General features: G+C 31.3%; 1 long non-coding RNA gene across 1 annotated transcript in view; it reads right to left on the reverse strand.

Moving 5' to 3' along the window:
• Positions 1-19337: 19337 nt before the first annotated feature.
• LOC139485370 (uncharacterized) overlaps positions 19338-26065 on the reverse strand; it is a 56232-nt gene continuing 49504 nt past the window's right edge. Inside the window, exons 4-5 of the long non-coding RNA XR_011655304.1 lie at positions 19950-20434; positions 19338-19876 (exon numbers count right to left, since the gene is read on the reverse strand). This is a non-coding gene — a long non-coding RNA (uncharacterized lncRNA). The remainder of the gene's footprint in view (positions 19877-19949; positions 20435-26065) is intronic.

Genomic DNA, 26065 nt, shown 5'->3' on the forward strand with positions numbered 1-26065 from the left:
ATGTTCACTACAACAGGGATCAAAGGTGATGTCTGACTGACCTGCCCATAGTAAATGTAAATGATTTGTTATTTTGTCCCATACATATGAATATATATAATTTAGTGGTGGGGATCACAACGGTTTTCAAGTTCTCAAACAGGTAGGGGTACGCAGAGGATTTAGGGGGCTGGGGGCCCGGCCCCCCTTTTTGGGAAAAAATATAGGGAATCCCTGAAGCGTGACTGGAGCGGGCCCTCTCTTAGGTCAGTCAGCGGGCCCCCACTTCTGAAAATTTCTGGATCCGCCACTGGGGGTAGGGTGACCCTAGGGACTTCCCCTACATTTCATTTTATTTGTTATGTTGTCCCATACATGAATATATATGGTTTAGGCCGGTTGGGGATCTCATTGGTTTCCAAGTTCTCAAACAGGAGGGGTAGGGTGACCCCAGGGACTCCACCTATATTTCATTTAATTAGTTATAATTTGGCCCATACATGAATATATATTGTTTTGGCGTGGGGATCTCAACCGTTTCCAAGTTCTCAAACAGGAGGGTTAGGGTGACCACAGGGACTTCCCCTATATTTTATTTGATTTGTTATAATGTCCCATACATGAGTATATATGGTTTAGGGGTAAGGATCTTGGCCATTTCCAAGTTCTCAAACAGGAGGCTGTACAGTGACCTCAGGGACTCCCCCTATCTTTCATTTGAATTGTTATATTGTCCCGACATGAATATATGGTTAAGGGGTGGCGATCTCAACGGGTTTCAAATTCTCAAACAGGAGGGGGTGGGGTGACCCAAGGGACTCCCCCTATATTTCATCTGATTTGTTATATTGTCCCATACATGAATATATATTGTTTAGGGGTGGGGATCTGGACCAATTTTAAATTCTAAAACAGGAAGGGTGGGGTGACCCCCGGCGACTCTTCCTATATTTCATTTGATTTTTCATATTGTCACAAACATGAATGTATATGGTTGAACCCCCCTTAAATTTGCAAAGCATGGGTTGTTCTCAGCTTAATAAAGAATATTCAGATAATTTTACCTCAAATTATTTTTAGCCTCGCTCTGTTCGGCGAAAATTTAAGTTTGCACCCCTCCTAACCTAAAATCCTGGATCTGCTCCTCATATGGTTTAGGGGTGGGTAGCTGGACCGTTTCCAAGTTATCAAACAGGAGAGGGTAGAGTGGCCCAAAGAATGCAACCTATATATCATATGATTTACTTACATTTAGGTATATATAATATAGTTGCATTATTTGTGAAAATAAAGAAAGAAACTTTCAGCTACTTTAATTGACCCTTCAAAATTGAGAAAAACAATTAACCCTTCGAAATTGCAGTAGTATGTTTACACCTTAAAAGCATCTCACATGCATTATCATCATTTATCACTGATAAAGAAAATTTAGATTGTGACCATGAACATGTATATTGTTAGATATACTGTTCCCACCTGTCACGTTGCATTGGAGGATTTTTAAATTAAAATTTGTCAAATAGTAATTTTGAGTTTCAATCTGTATAAAATCTTTTTCTGCCTTTTCTTTCTTTTACATGTATCTTTTGGATTACAATTCTAGTGTTTATATTCATTTACCATGCATAGATTTATTTTTTCACCTGCTTTGATTTATTTAGTAATTGATCGTCAAACCCGGAATTATCCTTACCCGCTTCCGAAATCGGATCCGATATTGTAAAATTTTGTCTTCACGGCCGCCATTGTTATATGTTTACAATGTTGTTTTTGTCAATCAGATACGATATTACTCGAATTTATACAATATTTGTCGGCGATTTTCTGTATAAAGCTAGCGGTTGAACAAAATGAACATCGCTGTCATAAATAATAATGATAAAAATAAGTTTTTAGCTCGTTTAATTGGAGACTTTGGTGAACATGGTGAAAAGGTTTGCAAAGTAATTTCTTATTTTCTTTCAAGTGGAAGGTGACTACGTCGGGCGTAGCTAGACACCAACTATCCTAGACGAAATTCCGCTTGCAAAAGTGGAAGGTCGCGGACCTCGGACCACCGCTAATTTGCACACCTGCCTCCAAATTGAAAAGCTACGAAAATTTCTTTTTCTAATTTGAAATTGCCGCCAACAGCATGAACAATTGAACTTATTATATAATAGACTACTGACGTAGTTGTACTACGTATTGATGACAAATTAAACAATATCCCTACGACTTTTGCCATTTGGGAAATCTAAACTACTTGTCTTAAAGATTTTCACTGATTAAATATTTCATACAATTGTTCTTTGACATCTTAGCTAAAAGCACAAGTCATAATGAACTACACAAGGATTCTTAATAAGCACTACTTCCTATGTGTAACTTCAAAACTTTTGGATAAATCGACGATCATTTAAGGTTTTTCTGGTCATATTTTTTGTAATCCAGAATAAAAAGTCTTAAAAAAGTGTTCAATTAGTTATATATAACATATTATTCGGCTAGATAGTAACAATGGCAAGTATTTCAGCATTTATTGGGTAGAACACAAATCTAGGGTGCTCGCATAATGCAGCTTAACTGCATAAAAATAGGTGGTATGATCAAAAGATTTTTTTAACTAATTGCTGATAAATACTTTTAACAGTTAACACATGTGCAGTTGTAGAATTAAATGTTAATTAAGCATAAAAATATAATTTTCTTTTACACAACATTTGCTTCTGAAATACCATGCATGTCAGGTATATACCACAACAACAAAAAATGATGCCAAAGATATGAAGAACTTTTAAAACAAAATAAAACCTAAAACATCTTATAAAGAACAGCAAAAACTGCTAAGAGTCAACTGTGTAGAAATATGTAGATGTGGTATGATTGCCAATGAGACAACAATAAACCAAAGTAAAAATGAAGTGGGTGTAAACAATTATGGGCAACCATACAGCCTTCATTCATGAGGAAAAACCTGGACTGTTTAGTTGACTATAAAAAACAATGACATGAAAAATATAAACCAATTTAATAGAGAATACTAACGACCTAATTTATTACAAAACAAAGAGAGTTGTCTGTTATAGAAAGTTGCAACTTGAATTTACATAATTTTATGAATTGGAAATTAACTCCAAATAAGTGTATCATCTAAAAATCATGCCAATAAGTAAGACTTGGTTACTATAGGCGATTTCAATCTCTGGTACTGATAGTCTACCAGCAATGTTACCAAAGAAGTGGTAATACAAGAGGCTGTCAGAGCCACAGAAAACAATATTTTTTCATCATTTATTTGTGTCCTGGCATAATGTTCAATATCTCAAGATCCATAACTCCTGAATGGAAAAATTTGCAATCAGCAATATTGAACTTCACCTCCATTTTGTTATCAGTAACAACATTTTAAAATTTGATAAGCTTTGGTTTAATGATTCATGATTTAAAGCATGGACACAACTGTAAAGGCCATTTTTCAATCTTTCGAAAATGGATAACTCCTGAATGGTGAAAGTGAAAATCATCAATATTAAACTTAACCTCCATTTTATCATCAGTCACAACATATCAAAATGAAAACCTTTGATTGAACGGTACATTACCAAATGCAAGGACACTGTTTGGTAGCCTACCACCAATCTACCCACCTGTCGTACATCCCCAAATCAATAACCTATTTTTCCTTCAGAAATCCATCAAAACCAATGTCAAGATTTCTTTACTTTATCAACCAATGCTAATAAATGAATGAACCTTTGTCAAATATGCTTGTGGCATACAGTTTTCAAAATGAAAAATCATTTAAAATGTGATAAGAAGGCATCAACTGCATTCAGGAATCATACTTTGACCAACTATCAAAAACTAATTCTATGAAAATTTCTTGGGACTCAACACTCTAGGCGTTGAGGTCATAGAACATTAAAGCACAATTATTGTACTCAGACTCAGAAATGAATCCATCAATATACTAAATGCTTAAACTTGGTGATTTGAGCACAAATTTTGTACTCTTGAGTACAGTACTGATAAAGTTTTATGATCCAGAGGCCAGGTCTCATCACTGAAGAATTATACATGTATCCCTGATGATTAAGTATTTTTTGTCTATAGAATAAATGTTTTAAGCATGTCAGATATATTTTCTTACATCCCTCAAATTTGTTATGCTGTTATTTGTTATTTTACTTTTATTCCAGCTTCATAATTTTTTCATCAGAATTATGTAAAACTGTTTGTACAGTAATCAAAGTATCATGTTTTATCATTATTTTTCTTCATTCAAATTTATATTCATAAAAACTTAAGTACAACAAATAAACCATACCTGTCAACTCACCCGTTTTTTGCGGGTGACACCCGTTTTTTGCGGGTGACACCCGTTATTTTCACCTCTCACCCGGGAGTTTTTCTTTACCCGGCGGGTCCCGGGAATTTCTAACATTACCCGTTTCACCCGGATATCTGACCGGAATTGTTTCCGGTATTTAGAAGTAATGCGACCTTCGGTTTTATCGGTCTTTTTCGATGTAACCAAAAGTCAAAATGTAGGACTGTTTACCTGAGCTGTGAAATAGCTTCAGGTTATTCCTGTGGAAAAACTAAAACCACCCAAATAGTAAAGAGGGCCCTTTCAGTTGAAAATAACAAAGTGGTAGTTGAAAACAAGCCAAGATTTTTTGTTTTGTCAAAACTTGCTAAAACATTACTGGTTTTGCCAAACAGCAATGCAGACAGTGAGAGGGCATTTTCTTTAGTAAAGAAAATAGCTACAGAGTGTAGGGCTGATCTTAATAAGGATACACTGTGTGCTCTTCTTTCTTGTAAAATGAATACACATTTGCATTGCTATGAACTGAAACCAAGTGCAGTTCTTTTAAAGAATGCCAAGTCTGCTACTATGGAATATAACAATAGTCTGAAATAAACTTGTATACATGTTCTAACTGTTTCATATACATATTGACTATATAAATTATATGTAAACATATTTTTGTTCTTCAATTGAGCCCGCAAAATGTCGTACGCGTTATGACCTGAGATTTTTTTTCTCAATGCAGGTCATGACCTGACTTTTCATTTTCAGAGGTTGACAGGTATGAAATAAACCATAATGAAAACAAAAACCACTTACCCATTTCAAAATTCTTCGCAGAACTGGACAACCATATTACTATAATGCGCACATATTCCTTGACTGTATTCTTGCTGGTCCTAACAAGCTCTTTGGCACCAGTTCAACAGCCTACCAGCAACTTATAACTATGTATGGAAATCTCATAAAAATCAGATAAAAGATGAAATCATAACCCCATGTGTTCTAATTATTGACAATATCTACTTGTGACATTTAAGAAAGTCTTTTGCATCGTCTTTTATTGTGAGACCTGCTAATCTGACAATTCTGTCATTAAATATTAGGATGTGGTCATTATTTTTACATTTGTTTTATAAATCAGTGTTCAAAGTCAAAATATTGGAAATTTATTTAAACATTAGTAAATTGCTGCTTCTTTCAGATTTCTCTGTGGATACAGAGAGAAAACCAAATTGTTGACACAGATAAATGTCCTGCCTTTATTTTTTATGCAAATATTAACATTAAAATGCTACATTACTGCAACAACATGCCTAATTGCTACTTTTTTATGTCTATTGTCCTTGGTTAGTAATATTTATTTATACTGTAAGATATAATCATCCGTGTTGCTGAAGTCAGTAGATTTCTTTATAGAGTGTTTTGTGTTTTTTAGCCTTTTCATTTTTTGCCATGCTGTTGTTGGTTTCTTCAACTTGGGATTTTATATAGTCCCTGTATTTTTTTTTTATAGTAGCCATCAAACTTTCTTTCTTTCTTCATGTTCTTTCTATTCTTTTTTTTTTTGGCTTTCCAAACATTTGAATGGAGGAAATTGTGTCTTTGTGTGCACAGAATCCTATTATTGGGTTGTTTTTTTACAACTGAACTGTATTTTTTAGAAACATATTTTTATAAACCTGATGCTTTCTTGCTTGATGTAAATCCTGTTCTGGCTTTGATAAAATGAAGTTCTTTCAACTTTACTTTCTTTTTCTAAAATAAAAAATATAACATAGCAGATATTAATTTTTTTTTTCTTCTTCAAATATTATCCTTTTCAAATAAAGTTTACATTAAAAGAGTTGTCTGCATCAAGGTATTACACATTTTACAAGGGTCTACAATTCATACATTAGAATCAAGAAAACAATTTGACACATTTCTACATATATCTTTCTAAATAATTATGAAGCTGATCAACAAATAACTGAATTGTATAAATTGTACAGGTTGTACCCCATTTTCAAAGTGCCATCTACAGGTCATGTATTTAAATGCCATACAAGTTTTCAAACAATTTCTTGTTTTACTTTCAAAAAGATTTGTTTCTAGGACATTGAACCATATATACATTTCTCAAATGGACAGTAGTTGTGGATTCAATTATTTTTCTGAATACTAATTATTGGCCAATATACAAATTTTGAGTTTGATGCATTTCCCTCAAAAACTCTGGTTTTAGTGAACATCATTTGTGCTTTTAGAGGCGTCGCCACTTCTGCTCCCATGCTGAGCAATTGGCTGGAAAACGATGATTCTATATTGCACGAATTATTCATAATTCGGCAAACTGAATTTTCATAATTGACAATCAGCCATTAGGTAATTGTGATTAAGTACCTACCAAACAAACATTATTTCTAGTATATCCTGCACAATGACCTTCACTAAGACGCTTTTCACCTTTTCGTGATATACATGACATTATAACAACATTTTAAATATATTTCAAGGCAAGACTACAAAGTATAAGTCATTCAAATGATTGTCATATAAATTTCATATCTGTGACATATTTAATTTATTTTCATGTTTTAATAACATGTATATCGCAAAAAGGCGAAAAGGCGAAAATGCAAAATGGCGTAAATTAGAAATCACGAAAACACAATGTTGAAAACTTGAAAAATGCGAGGTTGAAAACATGAAATGGGAAAGAAAAGATATATCTCGTTTTCGTGTTTTTGCGATTTCGACTTCGTGTCTTCGCATTTTTCGGCTTCAACTGGTCACCAAATATTTGAGTGAATTAAGGTCCAAGGATCGCAGATTAAATTATCAGATCTGAACAGGACAGAAAGACAAGAGTGCAAAGTTTCAAGTTGGCTGGACTTCAAATTCATTAAAAACTACCCAGTGTTCTCCCCAGAAATTTTGGATAGCATCACATTTTGCGTAAAAAAATATCTGTATTTTTTGTTTAATGTCATTTGTCGCGTCGCGTTGTTGCTCTATTTCCTTTATATGTTTTAGTTTATATTGTTCAATTCATAACTGAGAATACAATTAAACTATAACAACAGTTGTTTCAGTTTATGTTTTCTTTATTCATTTATAGTTACAGAATTATTTTTTTCCTCTTGTGCCAAATAAAAATAAATATGTGGTTTCAGTTAGTTACCCAACAATAAGTCAAATGAATGAATGGTTCATTATAGTGCAACCTGTATATATAAAAAACTGAATATCTAGTACACAAAATTAACTTTTTTTTTATATTATATTAAGTAAAGATAAAGTAGCAAAAGTAGCAAAAAAAAATATCAATTTAAAAACTTTTTTTTATCATGTTTATGAAATTCATTGTTTCATGGCACTGAATGAATTAGTCTCTGTTGTTTCTTACCTTTACATCAACAGGATACGTATTTTTAACAAAGTTATCTAACAAATAGTCTATAAATGCGTAGTTTTCTCTATTGGTATATTTTTTCTGTCTACCGTCCGTCTGTTGTCATTATTGTGAAAATGCAGATTTTTGTCATATCTGTGGTCCGGTTCCGATCCGTAGTTTACACAAAAATGTGCAATGGCGGCCGTAGAAAAATATACGAAAATGAGGAGTCCGAGAATAAACATTGTTTGGCTAGAGATTGTGAATGAATAAAACGCTTTTAATGCATTAAATGAATTAATCATAAACTTAAGCCAATTATGATAACTTTTTAAAGAAGTATGTATAAAACTTATTTTAGCTCAAAACCAAAATTCTCGCTCTCATAATTTACCGGAAGAGAAAGAAAGTATTTTTTGGAGATTTGCACAAATAAACAACCTTTTAACAACAAAAAAATTGTTTTAATCTTTGAAATTTCATAATACAAAACATAGATTTCGAATTGTTTTTGTGATTGCAGACACGTGGTATTAGTCATGTCACAAGTGTCAGCTTGGGATATTCGCATCAAAACAGTTATCACCCTGAGGGAAATTAACACTACTATCGTAGGTGGGGCATAAAAACAAATCAAGTTACAATAGTAAAATATTTGGCTACCATTCCTTCCCCAAATCAAGGTCTGCTTCACGTTATACATTATGTCGAACGCTTGTTCTGATGACAAATGTAATGCATTCTTAGACTATGTTAAGTACTTATATATGCTCAACTTCACTTGGTCCATCTTATTTTGGGCAGCTGCACCCATTGAAAACAGAAAGAGGATGATTCTTAAATAAAAGTCCAGATTTGCTTCATTCGCATTACCATAAACAGTTTTATTCACACCACTCTAAAATAGAATTGTATGGGTGTCATCAAGAAAATCCATTTTATGGATTTAATTGTTGTGCTTTTAACTGCTTTAAATTGACTTATCTTGCTTGAAATCCTAATTTCACTTCTCTGTGGTGAGAAGGGGACAACGATACATGTTTTAACCCTTTCCTCCATGGAAAATTATTTTTACATACTTGATTCGTGAAGAATTTTTCAATAAAAAAAATATCAGGTTTAAAGAATTAATGCATTGCGAAAACGAATATTTCATCCATGAAATTCGAGTCAGATATTCTCATGGATATTTAAGTCTGTTACAGATTTTTCGTAGGGAAGATTTTTCAACTGAGGCACTACACAGGTGTCTAAAGGCGTCATTATGGAGGAAAGTGATAATTGACAATTCATATTGACAATTCAAATATGTGTACAACTGACAAACAGAAGAGGTTTTTTTTATAAATAAGAAATAGTATTCACCTGTTATTTACCTGAACACAATCAGCCCAAATGAAAGAAAAAATGGCCGCAAGTGTAGAAAAAATCGGAGCAAAACGCTATCTTCAGGATGTCATATGGTATATATATAATACTCTTTACAAATTTTCAAATTCAAGGCGCTAAAAAGTTTGCCTCAACAAAATGTCTAGTTTGAAAATATCCTGAAACATCATGAAATTTAATGGCTTTAACTGAAATTGTGTGGAATAAAAACACATACCTTGAAAACTGTCCAATGAATTCTTACACACGACTTAAACTGTTATAATCAAAACATCCAGTCATATTATACCATTGTCTTCAACACATTAAATCTGTGCTAATACCGGTAAGTAAAATAAGAAAACACAGAATAAACATTAAGAATTTAATGACCGATATCCCTTTTATATAAAATTGTATGTCCAGTTTTATTGATTTCTAAATATATATAAATGTGAACCCATGCTAACCTATGGCACTGAAGACCATCAAACAATTCTATTACTTCAATCACAATATATTCAATTAAGTTCTATTAATTCTTCTAATGATTGTCAATAGGAAAATGGTCTGATGTACAGTCTAGCTTTCATGATGAACAAATAACTTAATAAAATTTCACATTAATATTATTGTTCCATTACGATTCAATATATCGTAAATTTCAAGATGCATTTTTATTTATTACAATGTGTAATAAAATATTTGCATGCTGGATTTTCTTCCTGTGTTGAGGATTCATTGGTGACCTTCGGCTGTTTTCTGCTCTTTGGTCGGGTTGTTGTCTATATGACACATTTCCATTTTCAATTTTATGAATAAATGGGTTAATCTGCCAATCACTGAGTAAAAAGTCTAGTGTCATATGAAAAGATTGATCATTGACTGTTTTGTATTTAATGTCCAGTGGAAAATATTTCAAGCATATTTATGATAAAACATTTTAGTTAACCCTTTATGGTATCTCAAAGATCTCATAACATATACAAATGTAAGAAGCCAGTAATAAAACATTTATTTTTGATGTTTTTATGTTTTTTTTGCATATTTTTGTCATGTGATTGCCAGTGATTATATAATTACTAAGACTTTTTACTTATTTTCAGTAAAATGTTCGTGTTTTGTAATAGCTAATAAATAGTTTAATATATTTGTACTTTGAGCAATATATAAGCTTAATTGACCTGCATAGTAAAAGTTAAGATCAATGAAATAGCTAGAAATTCAATCAATTAAATTTTCCCATGATAAAATTAGTCATGTATATTCTCAAGCTGGTAAATTAGCTTTTATTCCAAACTGTAAATTTTATAGATACCTATTAAACTATATAATTCAATCAATAAAGCTGGTAATTCTTCTTAAACTCCCAAATGATCCATCAATTTTCTTTTAATGTCTGTATTCATCAAAGTTGTTTTAATCTGAAAAGACAAGTAATAAAAATGTCCAGGGTTAATGAGGCAGGTTTAAGAAATAGTTTTATAAGAAAAAATTCATTTTACTGTAAACAGAAGATCAATAACAGTTCAGTGCTTCTTTATTGTTTTCATCAGCAAAATTTATATAAAATTAACCAATGATTGATTGATTGAATGCTGGTTGTTAAATGTCCAGTGGCAACTATTTCAAGCATGTTCGGACAAGAACAAATTGAATAAATACAAGAGGTAGGTAGTGTAGTAGAGACATTACAGGATGAACTTCTGGTAAAATTTGGACCTCCACTTGAAAATGAAAGTTTATTGGATAGGAACAGAAATTTTGATTTCCAACAGGCCACTCAGACCCCTTGAAGAGTTGTTGCAAGGGGTTTTAAAACAAAGAGAGCATGGTACTGAACCAATGAAATAATTTGTGAAATATAAATGCATGTGTAACACTTTTAAAACTGAATTGCTGAAAGTGAGGAATTTGAGAATGATACAACACAATTAAAAATGTTCTATACCTCTCATCCTTTGCGGTTCTTATACACTCAGACCATATGTTACAGCAGTTAATCATACTGTCCGACATCTATTCAAAGGTCAACACCAGGACTTGAGAAAATTAACCTCCTATGAGAAGTGACCTTGAATTACAGTTCAAATTACATTGGTTTTTCTTTCGTAGGATAAGGAGAGATTACCTGCTAAGACATGCATTTATTTAATAGAGGTGACCAATCAAACAAGAATGCAGTATGTCTCGTTTGTTGCTGTGTTACATATTTGTTTTTCGTTCATTCATTTTCAGTCCATATATTGGGCCGTTAGTTTTCTTGTTTGTTTTACATTTTACATTTCGGGGACCTTTTAAGCTATGTGGTATGGGCTTTGCTCATTTTAGAAAGCCATACAGTGTGACCTATATAGTGGTAATTTCTGAGTCATTTCAGTCGGAAACCAGGTTGAAATAGAACAAAAGAATCGAAGCTCTTTGTTAGAGAAGGCGATAAATGTATACTGTATTGTTTACTATAGTGACAAAATTTTTAAAAGTTAATAGAAACAAACAAAATTGCAATTTTCTTCTCAATTACGAGGTGTTTTATTTTAAAAACACCATTTGCATAAGTTTTTAATTTATCTAGTACATAGTTAAGCAGAAAAATTAGATATTAAGTCGACGACATGGGCATCTTTCAAGTTGGATGAAGAAAATGCATAACCTCCGATTTTTATGAAAAAATTACCACGGACGGAAAACATATCAATCTATTAGTTCAGTAATTTTCGTGTCTGCCCTTCCATTATGTGACTGAAGAAAAAATTCCAAAAAATGGGTAATAATTGTATCGAAAAGAGAAAATCGAGTGCACCTTTTTATGTTAGGGCGTGTTTGAGTTGAGTATTTTGTCTTGATATCGTACAAAGTAAGAATATTTCATACATCGTCTCGCTTCAGATTCTATCATTTTTATATATTAAAGCTACAGGTTGACTTTATAACACAAAAGAATCACAGTACTAAAAGATGAAATATATGGGTCAAGTATAATACCTATCTAATGAGTCACAAAAACAGAGAAGGTGTGTTCGTATAGCTAATTTTTTTACTGAAAATAATTGACGACAGTCTTTCAAGTTGGATGATGAAAATGCATATCTTCGAAAAATTCTAATTTTTTGTGTGTGATTACTAGGGTTTATAGTCTTCATACACTAAAAAAATCTAGTCTGCCCTTCCACGAAATATTTAATTAGAATTTTTTTAAATGTTTATGAATTTTCGAAAATTCCACCTGACAACCGATCAGACAATAGTTTTAAGTTGAATCAATGCAGACAAGATTATTAACTGATGCTCATTAGCTAGTTGATACATTTGTCTTTTAAAATACAACTGACATATAAGGATCGTAATGGTGCAATGTGGATAAATTTATCGGTTTCCAAGAGCAATATTGGTAGCGCGTCATCCCTACAATGGCTTCCACTTCTACGATTGTGAAAATGAACTGGCGTAATGGGGAGATAATTTTGACGAAGTAGACTCCTGACTGATTTGTTCTCTTGTGGAGAGTTTATGTCATTGTCAATTCAAAACCACATGTTCTTTTTTTACATGCTAAAGTTTTTTGCCTGCATAAATTTATAATGGTTGTATTTATGTTGAAATTCTGTAATATGAAGGTTTTACTTCAAGTATCACATAAACTTAACATAATCCATGAAAAAAAGGTCACCGTCAGATGAACCATGCCTGTCAGACAAGTACACCTTACAATTCCATAAACCAAGCAAAGTGGTCTTTGTCGGTACCATGTTTGTCGATTATTGAAAAACCATGTTATCATGGATATTAGATTTCATGTTTTTTTTGTCAATGTCTGCATATAAGCTTATGGAAAATATTCACTTTGATGAGCATTGAATTTCGTGGTTTACCTAAACCCACAAAATCCACAAAAGTTGGTACATGTATCCCATTAATATTAATGAACATACCCATAGCCAGGGGAGTTCGGGGGGTTCGGACAAACCCCCCCCTTGAAACCAAATAAGCACTGTTAAAGTCAACGTTCTGTTCAAATTGTGACTGTTATAGTCGAGTTCATAAGTCCAAATAACCCCCCCTTGGAAATTACTGGCTACAGCCTGATGAATCCACAGTTATCTTTAAAATCTTACCTCAATATAAAGTATTTAAAGTACAAAAGGAATTTCATACTAAAAATATCTGCTTGACCATCACAAAATGTCTGTTCTGATAATGTGTTGGTTTGACTCTGCAAAAGACAACAATTTAGCATAAACTGTAACTTAATAAATTTGATAAAATATAAATGTGATTATTTTGTACAGCAGATTGTGTGAAGATGTACAAGTTCTAGCTGACCTTTGCCATCTCAATTTGACCACACTTCAGACTTTGTTGTGAAGATTTGTAACAAAAAGTTTGGTGAGTTAAATCATTTAGTCTACATGGATTTAAATAAATGTAGTCCTGACTTAGATTAAATTTTAATGTTAGGGTTTTCACCAACTTTTAATTTCGTTGTAATACTATCGGTCTTTCACTGTATATCATTTTTCTTTTGTTATCTTTTTAATTTAGTTTCAGGAGCAGCAGCCATTAATAGTTGTTTTGGTTAGCAACCATAATTTTTAGGTTGTCATTGTCCCCTGAAATAGTAATAAGTGAATTTGGTCATGATTATTTAATTTTTTTCATTAAATGTTAATTACAACCATGACCATATTGCCATTATTCCATTAATTAATTATCAATGCATCATTTTTCTTATGTATGACATATGTACATTCTTAATCTGAATCTAATCAATTTCAGCTATTTAGTCAGTATTGTGCTTCCTCATATTTTTATTCACAAGGACTATTAATATTTTTTGGGCTGTTTATATAGCTTGTGGTTGGGCTCCTCATGTTTATCGAAGGCTATACTTTGACCTATAATGGTTAACTTTTACAAATTGTGATTATGATGGAGAGTTGTCTCATTGGCACTCATACCACATCATCTTCTTATATCTACCATCTACTGTAAATTAAGAATTTATTGTAAGGTTTTTCTTATCGCGAAAAATGTGACAGAGTTGTAAAGGCAATAATTGAAACTTGCACTTTGAAATATTTTATATGAATTAAACAGGATTTTTCTCAAAATCGTAAAAATTAAAATCGTATTTAAGTTTAAAATGACAAAATTGCAATAATAAATGCATGCAATAATTTCTGAATTTACAGTATTTACTTAAAAATATAAGTTTATCTAACCTACATCAACACTGGCCAATCATTTAGAACATATCTCTATAATTGACAATGGATTTAATATAGATAAAAGAGGTCTGGAGTTCATTTGTATGACGTCATGTGATCGGTCACATGTTGGTATGCTGCTTGAACACCAAAGTTTTCGTCATAATTGACCTGATATGACACAATTATTATGAAACCTACCATAAACAATTGGATGAATGATTGACTTTGTTAATAGGAGCTATCACCAAGATCTAAATAATATAAATAATTAATATTATAAAAACAGACCTATTAGCCTTCAAACAACATGGAAATAATGATCTTTTATCTTTCTTCCATTTGTTAAATATTGATGGTTGTGGGATGTTTCTTGAAAGTTTTTGACATAAGATTGAAATGATAGAAAGACATTCGAAGCAATCTGTTTGATATGTTGTGACATACAAATACACTTCTGATAGATTTTACAATAGTTCAACTGTTTCTTATCATTGTTCAGATAATATTTATCATTTATTAACTTGTAATGTCTATTTTAACTGGAGGCTATGCATTCCAAATAAGGTTTAACATGTCACAATGTCAGCACCACAATATTGTTAATATACCTCCTCCTTCATGTCCTAGTCCAGTGGTTGGTATCATCATCCAATTATTGCTTTTTTACTCGGTAACATAACCAAATTCTAGTAACTGGTCACTATGTAATCTATCAACAGCTCTTTTGAACATTTTTATAGGTATACTGAAATAAATATTTGTTACAGTTTGCCTAAAATAATTTAAAAGTTTCACTCGATCCATTTTTTTTTGGTTTACAGCAATTATTCTTAAATTTGTCCAAATCTAACCTAACTGCATAACTTGTTTGCTATCAGCTATGTAATAATTTCTGTATTAATTTTTTTTTCAACTTAATTATCTTAAATGTGTCTAGCTCTTAATTATACCATCTTAAATCTACAGTGTAGTCTATTCATAGAAAAGTGAGGTTCATGCTCTAAGTTCCTGTGATCATTTATAGAATCTGATTGTAAAGAGATAATTACATCATCTTCATTAAATATTGTTCCAAATTCATTGGGGACCTTTTATAGCTTTAAAGCAGTAACATTTATAAGTTTGTTAAGGTGTCATATTGGCTAGTAGCCATCTAATTATGACTAAACCTAGCTATTCTCCATATTCAAATATTTTCTTTATTTTATTTGATTCCAGTAATCAATTAACGTATTGGATTGATCATGTAACCTTCATCCGTAAAGGGTAGCCAAGAGGTTATTGAAGAATACAAAGGCTTCTTACCTAGATCTTTTATAATCTTAACACACACATAATTAAAGCTTAAGAAGTGATTTTCTAAGATGACATGAACTGACATAACAAAAAGACCTTATTAAGAAGGCCCAAAAAACCAACAATTTTACAAAATGTACAAGTCCAAAATATTTCCAATGTTTAGACAGACTTTACTGACACTCTACCACAAACTGAAGTGATAATAGTGTGAACTACAATTACTAAGTGCATAAGAGTAAATTTATTGTCCATGTTGAGCAATGACAATACCAGTATTTAAAGTGCACATTAATTTTTTTCATTAAAGGTTTTCCTTGTCAAAATCTGAAGAGTTTCCTAAGATTTAAACCGTACTGCAAATAGTTTTTTGATGATTTGAAAATATCTTCACATCTTAGTTACTAACTTTCATGGCATTTTGTCTCTGGTGGAGAGTTGTCTCAGTAGCAATCAATCCACATCCTCTTATTTCTATATTAAACAAGAATTTGTATATTGAACACAATGGTGTTCAAAGTTAACTATTACATGTTTAAAATATTAGACAATGGTCAAATGTTCCATCCTCAGTGGGTATAAATTTATTTTCAGATATCGTCAAATTGCTTGTGAATACCCAGTCTCACTGAAAATCGCTCACATTGAGAAACTTGTATTTAAATATCATATAATTTCTCAATATGGAACAACTTAAATTGTAAGGTTAAGAATGGGTGGTCATACAAAAAGACAGATGAACAAAAAGGTGAAGTTTCATTGTATATATATTTTCATTGTCTGTTATGCCCATTTTATGGTGTTCCTTTCTTAGTGTTTCTCTGTACTGATATTTATTGTGAATTCTTTAATGCATATATTTTATCCCTTATCCCTTTAAAAAGATTCAAAATGTTAAAAAAGAAATATTTAGACTTATCTTTGATCGCCTCACAATTTGTTGACTCAATAAAAGAGCTTGACATGTAGTCTACAAAATAGACTTAAATTTGTTCTTGATTTGATTAGTGTTGTTAGGTTGCTGTCTGATTGATGTATACATGTACTCCAGGATTCATTTGAATAGTTTTATTCATCAATTCTTCTATTTCTAATTCAATGTAAAACAAGACCTCAGCATATCGAAACTGCTAATATATTGCCCATGACTACCGTACTTACCTGTGGTTGTAACAAAAAAACTTTCAATAACAGCTGACTTTCATTCAAAAGGATTCAGAGTTATCCTGACTCTAATTTTGTATAAAAAATGCTTAATTTTTTAAAGGTATGGAAAATTTTGTATGCCTTTTTTCTATACTTATTCCATAAAATTCTTTTTTAAGCAAATATTCGATTGGAATGTTCACAGAAATAAAAGTCAACTATAACTAAAACTATAACCTGCCTGATTTTCAAATTTCTCTTTTTCATTTAAAATCAAACAAGGGAAAAACTATTCCAGGAATGTATGACCTACTAACTGGGTGGACCTTTGCAATTTTAGCAATAAATTTACTGGACTTAAATTTGCATATCCTTTTGAAGGCTATTCCATTAAAATGGATGTAAGAGTGGAAGAAAGGTACTTCCAAAATCCACCCTTTCCCCTTAATACCAATATACTATCTTTTTGTAATTTTGAAGACGTCAAATGTACATATATTAATACAAAGGCCCATTTCAAAAAATAAAAAATTCCTTTCCACCCTCCCCCATCAATCTTAATGGAATAACCAGAAAACATAATTGTGCATAGGTTCCTGGAATAGACCAAAGCAACTTTAACAGTTAGTATAAACAAAAACATGCCAACAGATAAAACAGTATTACTTTAATCACTATAATCAAACAAGGCAATCATTGGTTCTTTTTTAATACTCTGGTTATTGTCAACAAATAAAATATGACATTGTGGTTTGTTCATTGTGACATTGTGGTTTGTTCATTATGACATTGTGGTTTGTTTATGACAATGTCATTTGTGCATATATTATCATTTTCTAGTGTACTTTAAAATAATACAATGTGGTCAATTCAGATGGTTTTTTACTTCATGCACAATATATCATTTTAGCAGGTTGAATTTTCAATGTGACAATGTAGAAAAAGTAAAAAGAATTGCAATGTAACACTGCAGAAAATCAGAGTAAAACAGATCACCTGTAAAATTTGACTTTTGAACAAAAAAAGTATCAGAAAAATTGTTTACACATAAATATACATTGCACAGTAGTCCTTTACAAATATAAATTACAACATTGCACATGTGAAAGCTCTTTGCTATAGTATATTTTGATTTCATATCATTAGGTTCTTTAATTTGCATGTAATGATAATAAAATATGTTACAAAAACATGACTGTATTAAGACAAATACATTGTATTTATATGTTATGGAGTTAATCAAGTTGCAAATTTACACAAATAAACAATGTTTATTTCTTGTACATTACATAAAACACCCTTCACCATCTATGTATATCATTTTTGAAAAACAGATTAACTTCAGAAAATTACCTTACTTGAAAATAGTTTTCAATATGCACCCTTATAAGAAACTGCAAAAACCCTTTTAAATCGTTATTATGGAATATCCTATTCAAACATTTAAAATATATCCTCTCTCCTAACATTATCTGATTCAAGAAAGATAACTATGACTGTGAAGTTTAACTTTACATTTTATTAGCCTGGTATCCTGGTCTAATCTCTGTAGTGTTTATAGTATTACATGTAGTAGAGCCAGGTGAGGATGATATCATTTTCAGCACTTATCTAAACTGAAGTTTTCTACTGTTAATGGAGTGAGCTAATGGATCCTTTCACTAAAGTCTCTGAACCCTAAGCTAAGGTTAACACAAACAATTTTGTCTAGTATTCTGAAGATTTTTTTTAAGCCAGAAAGTAAATACAACATCTTAAATTTTAAGATATATAACTTGTTAAAAAAAATCTGTAGCAAAAGGAAATATAAAAGTTCTTTTCCCCTTCTTTTATACCAACAAAAATGAGAATGAAAAAAAAGCATTTTAATAACATATAACATATATATAGATATATATTAATTTTCATTTACAAACCATATAAATTATAAATATATAACAATGTGCCCAACAGAATGAAAATGTAACAGCATAATAATACACACTATCATATTTATTAAAATCTGCTGAAATATTCATAGTTATTGTTTCATAAACACTACTTCTCAAAAATTAAATTCAGGAAACTATAAGAGGCAATTCTGACTTTTACCTGCATCAATTCCTATATAGATTCTATAAATGGGTCGGACATGAATGTACATGTACAAGGTCATTACATACATAAGAGAAATAATTTTCAGTGGCGGATCCAGAAATTTTCATAAGTGGGGGCCCACTGACTGACCTTAGAGGTGGCCCGCTCCAGTCACGCTTCAGTGATTCCCTATATAAGCAACCAAATTTTTTCCCAAAAAGGGGGGGCCCAGGCCCCCTGCCTCCCCCCCCCCCCCCCCTAAATCTGATTTTCATCTGCTGTATGTGGATCATTTTATTACTTACTGACAAAGAAAAATGTTTCATTTACTGAGTTAAATTCACTAAAAATTAAATATTTAAGTTACCCAATAATTTTCCAATGCCAAAGTTAAAGAAAAGAGAACTTACAAAAATATATGATGAAGATTAAAGTTTAAAGAATGTAAACTTATTAAAGACTTTTTTAACTGACAGATAGAAATTCGATGTGTGGTTTCTGCTGAACAAATAAAATATAGATTTGAAATGCCAAATTACAACCATCTGTTATTATGTGAAAAAATTATTGTAATTAAAAAGTATGACTATATAACTATGTTTTATTACAATATATCATTAGATTTAAACAATTGATTAGCACAATACAATTTTTTCTATTTTTTTTTTTTTAGCTCTTAGAAGTAAAAAATGTTTAAGCTAAGGTACCATGATAACACTAGATACCAATGTACTAGTAAATGTAGTTTTTATGAACAGAATATATTTCCTTATTTTTTCACAGACAATGTTGTGAAAATATTCACTGGTTTAGATTTTATCTTTATGGAATGGGAATCATTCAAACAGTTTTGGCCCCTAGAAATAAATTGTGAATTTAAAACCCACTAAAAAAGAATGTTGAGCAGAAAATTAACAATCATTTAATATTGTGCACTTTAATAAATGACAATCAAACAGTTAAATAGAAATTTACTTAACAGAACAGAACTAACATAAATTGTTGTCCGAAGTTACTATTTGCTTTGTTTAAAAAAAAACATATTAGCTTTCCAAATGAAATCATCTTTGGCAATAGCAAGTCAGTTTTTTTACATACATTTTTCGTATCCAAGTAAAAAATAAACTGGAATCTTATGGTTAATTATCAACAAAGAATACAGCTTAATTTTCATTTGAATAGATAATGGATTTAATACATTTTTTTTAATTATCTTTTTGAATTTGAAGCAATTTTACTGGCACAAATAGTCAAAAAGATGATTTATCATAAAAAATACAGTAATCACATTATAAAAAAATATAAACATCACACAAATCACAAATTTCAATAGGAATACAATAAAGATCTTGAATATGTCTATATTAGCACCCACACTTAAAGGCACACAAGCAAATATCTAGTTTGGCATGATTTCTTAAGCAATGAATATATATAATTTTTTTATAATAATTATTTTAGTTTAAAATAATTCAAAAGATTTTCTTGGTTTTCTATTTAGCAATGGCACTATAGTAATTTTGACAGAGTTTTGAAGGCAATTAATAGCATCATATATAAGCCACTGACAATAAACATCTTGAACAGCTCCACTGACCATTTACTATTTTAACAGCTACAACAACAGAATTTCTTCTTCGTGGAAAATATATATATTACAGTTACTGCTATCATTTGTAGAATCTGAAAGAAAAAAAATATGTTATTCACTATTTATTTTATGCATGTCAATATTTACCTCATTATAATAATATTGTATTTCATTAGACAAAAGGCCTCTTTGGAATTCATCAACAGAAACTAGAAACATGTATGCAATCAAGTGATCACATTTACTCTTGCCAGCAGAAAAATATCTTTTATCTCAATTTAAAATTACCTACATTTCATGTTTCAAAACAATGTATTACAAATGTCTTTTGAATTGTTAAAGTGGAACTTTTTTAAATAATCATCAAGAATTTGAAGAAAGGAAAAAAACACTAATGTTCATAAAATTGAGAATGGAAATCATGGAAATGGGGTATGTGTCAAAGAGAAAACAATCCAGCCAAAGCGCAGGCAACAGCCGAAGGCCACCAATGGGGCTTCAATGCAGGGAGAAACACCCGCACCCAGAGGCGTCCTTCAGCTTGCCCCTAACCAAATATGTATACTAGTTCAATGAAAATGGATGTTATACTAAACTCCGAATTACACTCAAGAAACTAAAATTAAAAATCATACAAGACTAACAAAGGCCAGAGGCTCCTGACATGGGACAGGCGCATAAATGCGGCAGGGTAAAACATGTTTTTTGATATCGCAACCCTTAGACCCCTATACCTCTAGCCAATGTAGATAAAAACAAACGCACAACAATATGCACTGTAATGTTGGTTTGGTAAGGGCATACATGTAGCTTTAGAAAGAACACGTTAAAAATAAAAAAGGGAAAATAAATAATTCCCGTTTTGGTCAAGTTATGATATTTCCAACTCAATGAGTGCTGAAACATTGTGTATTAGATTTTTTTCATTTAGAAATGCGTATTGATTTCACGGTCCAACAGGAAAATTAAATACAAAAATTATCATCAATGCAAACAAAATTATCAAGTTATCATTTTATATGTACGAGAGTTGTGATACTCAAATACGATTACTTTAATTTACATCTCCTCTTTATACATGTCTTATCTAAAGAGTATTGACGCTCTTTGTCATATGCGGTTCCTGTATGTCTTGACTTCCAGAGTACTGTCTAGTACTATACGTCACAAGTATAATACCACAGAGTATCGCCACTCTTCGGTTATAGCTCTTTTTGCTAAAGAGTATAAAAATATTTTGCAAATATATTTTCTAGAGTAGCGATACTCAATTAAGCATTGTCTACCTCTAGCCTTAGAATATTCCGGTATAAAAGTTTTATGGTCCATGAGAAGCAGTATTTTAGAAGCATTTTTTTAACATCTACACTTCAAATAAGTTTATTTTTGACGGAGTATCGATACTCTTTGAAACTGTTTTCTACCTCAAGAGAATCAATATTCTGTTAAACAGGTTACATTGAGTGTGTTGAACATGTTGAGAGTATCGATACTCTTAAAAGCGGTTTTCTACTTTGAGAGTATCGACAGTTTTCAACGTTGAGAGTACCAATATTTTTTAAAACAGTTTTCTTCCATGGAAATATCGATACTCTTAAAGCAGCTTTTTTTTTTACCTTGAGTGTTTTTATACCTTTTTAAACAGTTTTCTACCTTAAGAGTATCGATACTCTTATTAATGGTTTTCTATCTGGAGAGTATCGATACTCATTTAAACAGGTTTCTACTTTGAGAGTATCGATACTCATTTTAACAGGTTTCTATCTTGAGAGTATCGATACTCATTTAAAAAGGTTTCTACCTTGAGAGTATTGATACTCCTTGAAATTTTTTGTGACCTAGTTCATTCTTGAAGACCGTATGGTGGCCTATAATTGTTAATTTCTGGGTCAATCGGTCTTTTGTAGCGAGATTGGTCTCATTTACAATCATACTACATCATCTGAGCGTTAATGAAGTTGAGCTACTAATTGTTTTCTTCGATCCATAGATGAGAATGGAATACACTAACGAGTCTTAAAACTTAACCAGTTGAACTTTGAAGTACTGCTAAAAAAATAAAAAAAGGGCAGCTTTATGTATTTGGTTAACAGGAAGTTGATAAGTGATGGATGTATATAAGGCTCACATAAAACACCATTAAAAATTTCGAAGACCTTGATGTGTGATTTCTGGGAAGAATGCAATAAAAAATTCCTACAGAACCATTATTATTAAGAATTAACCAGTAGTAAGAAAAGTTGAGGAGCATTGAATTTTTTAAGTGCATGACAGTGTATAAATTGATGAAATGCGGCTTGATATCACATTTTAAAAATTAATTGAGAGAAGTTTCTGAAATAAATGAAACACATGTTCTCCTCCATTCGGAACAGGGGAATACAAACATATAACAAAAGTTAATAAATATATACACATTTTTTTTATTAACATTTTATATGGATTTTGACAGCAAAAGTATCATCTTTTTCCAGTCTTCTTCTTTTTTATGTCCTTTTGCTTGAGAACTCTCTCTACTCCATCAAGTACAAATTTAACAAAGTATCCTGTCAAAAAAATATACATTAGAATTATGATTTTAGTATATATTATGATAACGTTACTGAATCAAAGAAAATTGATCTAAACTACATGTTATCGGGGTTGTTGGATGAGCCATGTGTTGGTATTTAAACATTGTTAAGTTGATGACAGCTTATATATGCTAGCTTTATATTTAAGAATTGAATGCTCTTTTTTGTAACTTTATTGGGGTGTAAAAGCGTTGACCGAAGTACATTTTGTATGAAGCGCTTCCGCGCTTGGAAGCGCTTCATACTAAAAATGTGCGCACGGTCAACGCTTTTACAACCCTATAAAGTTACAAAAAAAAAGCATTCAATACTTATAATTACATTTTTACCTATAGGATCATGAAAACACGCCTTTTATCAAGTTTTTATTTCATTTACCTGTGCACTTTATTGTGGGACCTCGTGTCATCATGAATGAAAAGTTTTATTGTGTGATACAACTGCTTAAGGAATAACACGTGATGTGCAGTTAGCCAATCCGAATAACGTATTATAATGATACATACATCTAATGTAATTATTTGTAAATAAAAAAAAATCAGTATTCGGTTGCACTCTTCAAAAGTACAGAGATACTATTGTTTACTACTTGCCTTATTCTTTAAGTACAGAAGTTTATACTCGTCTCTTTCAGATGCATCACTTGGACTTTCACTAACCACATCTTCTTCAGTAATAGTGATAATTCTTTCTTCACCATCCTAGACAACAGTTTTTTTTATTATTTAATTTTGTTCATGAAACTCCAGTGGTTATGACTTAATTACATAGATAATCAAAATTCGCAAAATTGAAAGTTAACTGTATGAAAATAATATACAATTATCAAAAATAATGTCTTTATAAAGAGAGGTGCAAGTTTTAATTTTTTAATTTCTTAATTTTGAGTTGGTGTTTTGAACTTTATTAAAACATTTCTATTCTAGGTATACACTTTATTGTTACTGCACATAATTGTTTTTCATTCATTGTTTCATTGGAGATTTCAAATAGTCTCATTGGCAAACATACCACATCTTCTATGAAATAAAAAAGCAAATTGCTATTTTGTTCATGTTGTTTCAAATATTTTCAAATATTAACGGAAGAAAATGATAAGTGATGTCTTACGGGTTCAGTTGTTTCTTCTTCAGTTACAGCATTTTTTGATGTGGCCTTGTGCTTCCCTTTTGATGTCCTAAAATAAACATGTAATAGTTTGCAAGATTTTTTTTAAAAAGAATATAAAAAATATAGTTTGCAGATATTTTTTTTTTTGAAGAATTATAAAATTATACCAAGCAATTTAGTATTCTGACATATTCATTTACATTGATACCAGTGGATTATCAGATTTATCCAATCGAGATAGTTGAAATGTCAATTTTTAAGTCCGATCCTCGGCGAGGATTTTACAATTTATAATTCAACTATCGAGACTATCACAGTCTGTTAAAAAAAAATATACAATACATTTTACATGTATTATGCAAACGCGCAAACCCATATAAAATCCGACATTCTAATTAAAACTTTTAATAAAAGGAAAAAATATCCTATTAGTTTTAAAATAAAAAGTAACATTCAACAACCTAAAAAAGTCGAAAAGGTTTTTGACATGTAGCCACATACTAGTATATCGTTTGTGCATACACAGTTTCAATAAATAGTCTGATTAAAATTTCTGAAATAAGACAGGCAAAATTAGCAAAGCTAGTTTTTGCTAATTTTGCCCAAGCCAATAGGCCACTGGCAAACTTTTAACATATATTTATTCAATATTCATACAAATCAAAAACTATTAATAGTATTTGCCATTATCTTCAATGAACTCACAAAATCAGCAAATAACCGATAATTTTCGTGGATCTTTCACATTTCATTCCCTATCATATGATAACTTATTAGAAAATTGGTTGCAATTTGAGGTAATTTCGAAATTTCAATAACTATGCAATAATGGCTAAGTACATTAATATTTTCACAATGAAAACATATTTTGCATTTATGAAATAATCAACTTACCTTGATACAGTTAACATTGTTCGATTTTTCTAAACCAATGATTTCTTCGTCTGGCATTCCATTTCTTGTTAAGAGAGTTAAACCGTTCTTCCTGTCAAACGACCACATTGTGATTGCGGTCAATGTGAAAACTACAACTCATGTACAAACTGACGAAAACATTCAGATACTAGAGGATCTCATAGTACTTCACTCTTATCATCTTTGAATCTCTTCTCTTGCATCAAGATTATTAATACAACTGACTGACCCCAGATGCAGGACATTGGTTATCTGATTAAACAATCTACATGACGTAAATTGTTCCTGCTGCTATCGTGTCGAGTGGATCGGATTAGCTTTCGAAAAATATCACCATAGTGCATAGTCGGCTGGCCTTAATATCACGTTTTTCTAACTTGGGGACTGCATCTTCATCTTGCGTGTTGATCACCTACTCTATTTTTTCTTGCAAATTTATAATATTTCAGAAAAGTGCAGACAGAGTTGAGTCAAGTGAAATTTAGTAAAACAAAATATTTTTTTTTTATTTAGGGTCTAGATTTGTTCTCCTGGTACGGGATTTTCTCGCTATGTTGGAGACTTATTGCATGGTGGCCTTTGGCTATCTTCTCTTTGGTTCAGTTGTTGTTGACATTTGTCCATTGTTAAATATATTATATAAAAATGTACCAATAAGGATACCCTCCCCCCAAAAAAATCTAAAAAGAGGTTTAACAGGTGCATGCTGATACCCAATTGACCTATATAGATATAGGAAGATGTGGTATGAGTGCCAATGAGACAACTCTCCATCCGAATAACAATTTTAAAAGGAAATCCATCAAAGGTCAAGGTACGGCCTTCAACACGGAGCCTAGGCTCAAACCCAACAGTAAGATAGAAAAGGCCCCAAAAATTACTAACGTAAATCATTCAAACAGGAAAACCAATATCGGACCCGGAGCCGAGCTTCAGATGGCCACTTAACAATAATGTATACTAGAATATCGAAATAGACGCCACACTAAACTTTAATTTTAAAATGAAAAAAGCAATAGTCCGCCTGTCTCAGATTATTTTTTAAACCACATGATGTATTACATCTATGAATCAAACAACTTTTCATGAACATGGCACACCATTATACAATTTACGTGTCTGTTT

Source organism: Mytilus edulis, chromosome 8, assembly GCF_963676685.1.
Source record: "Mytilus edulis chromosome 8, xbMytEdul2.2, whole genome shotgun sequence".
NCBI lineage: Eukaryota > Metazoa > Mollusca > Bivalvia > Mytilida > Mytilidae > Mytilus > Mytilus edulis.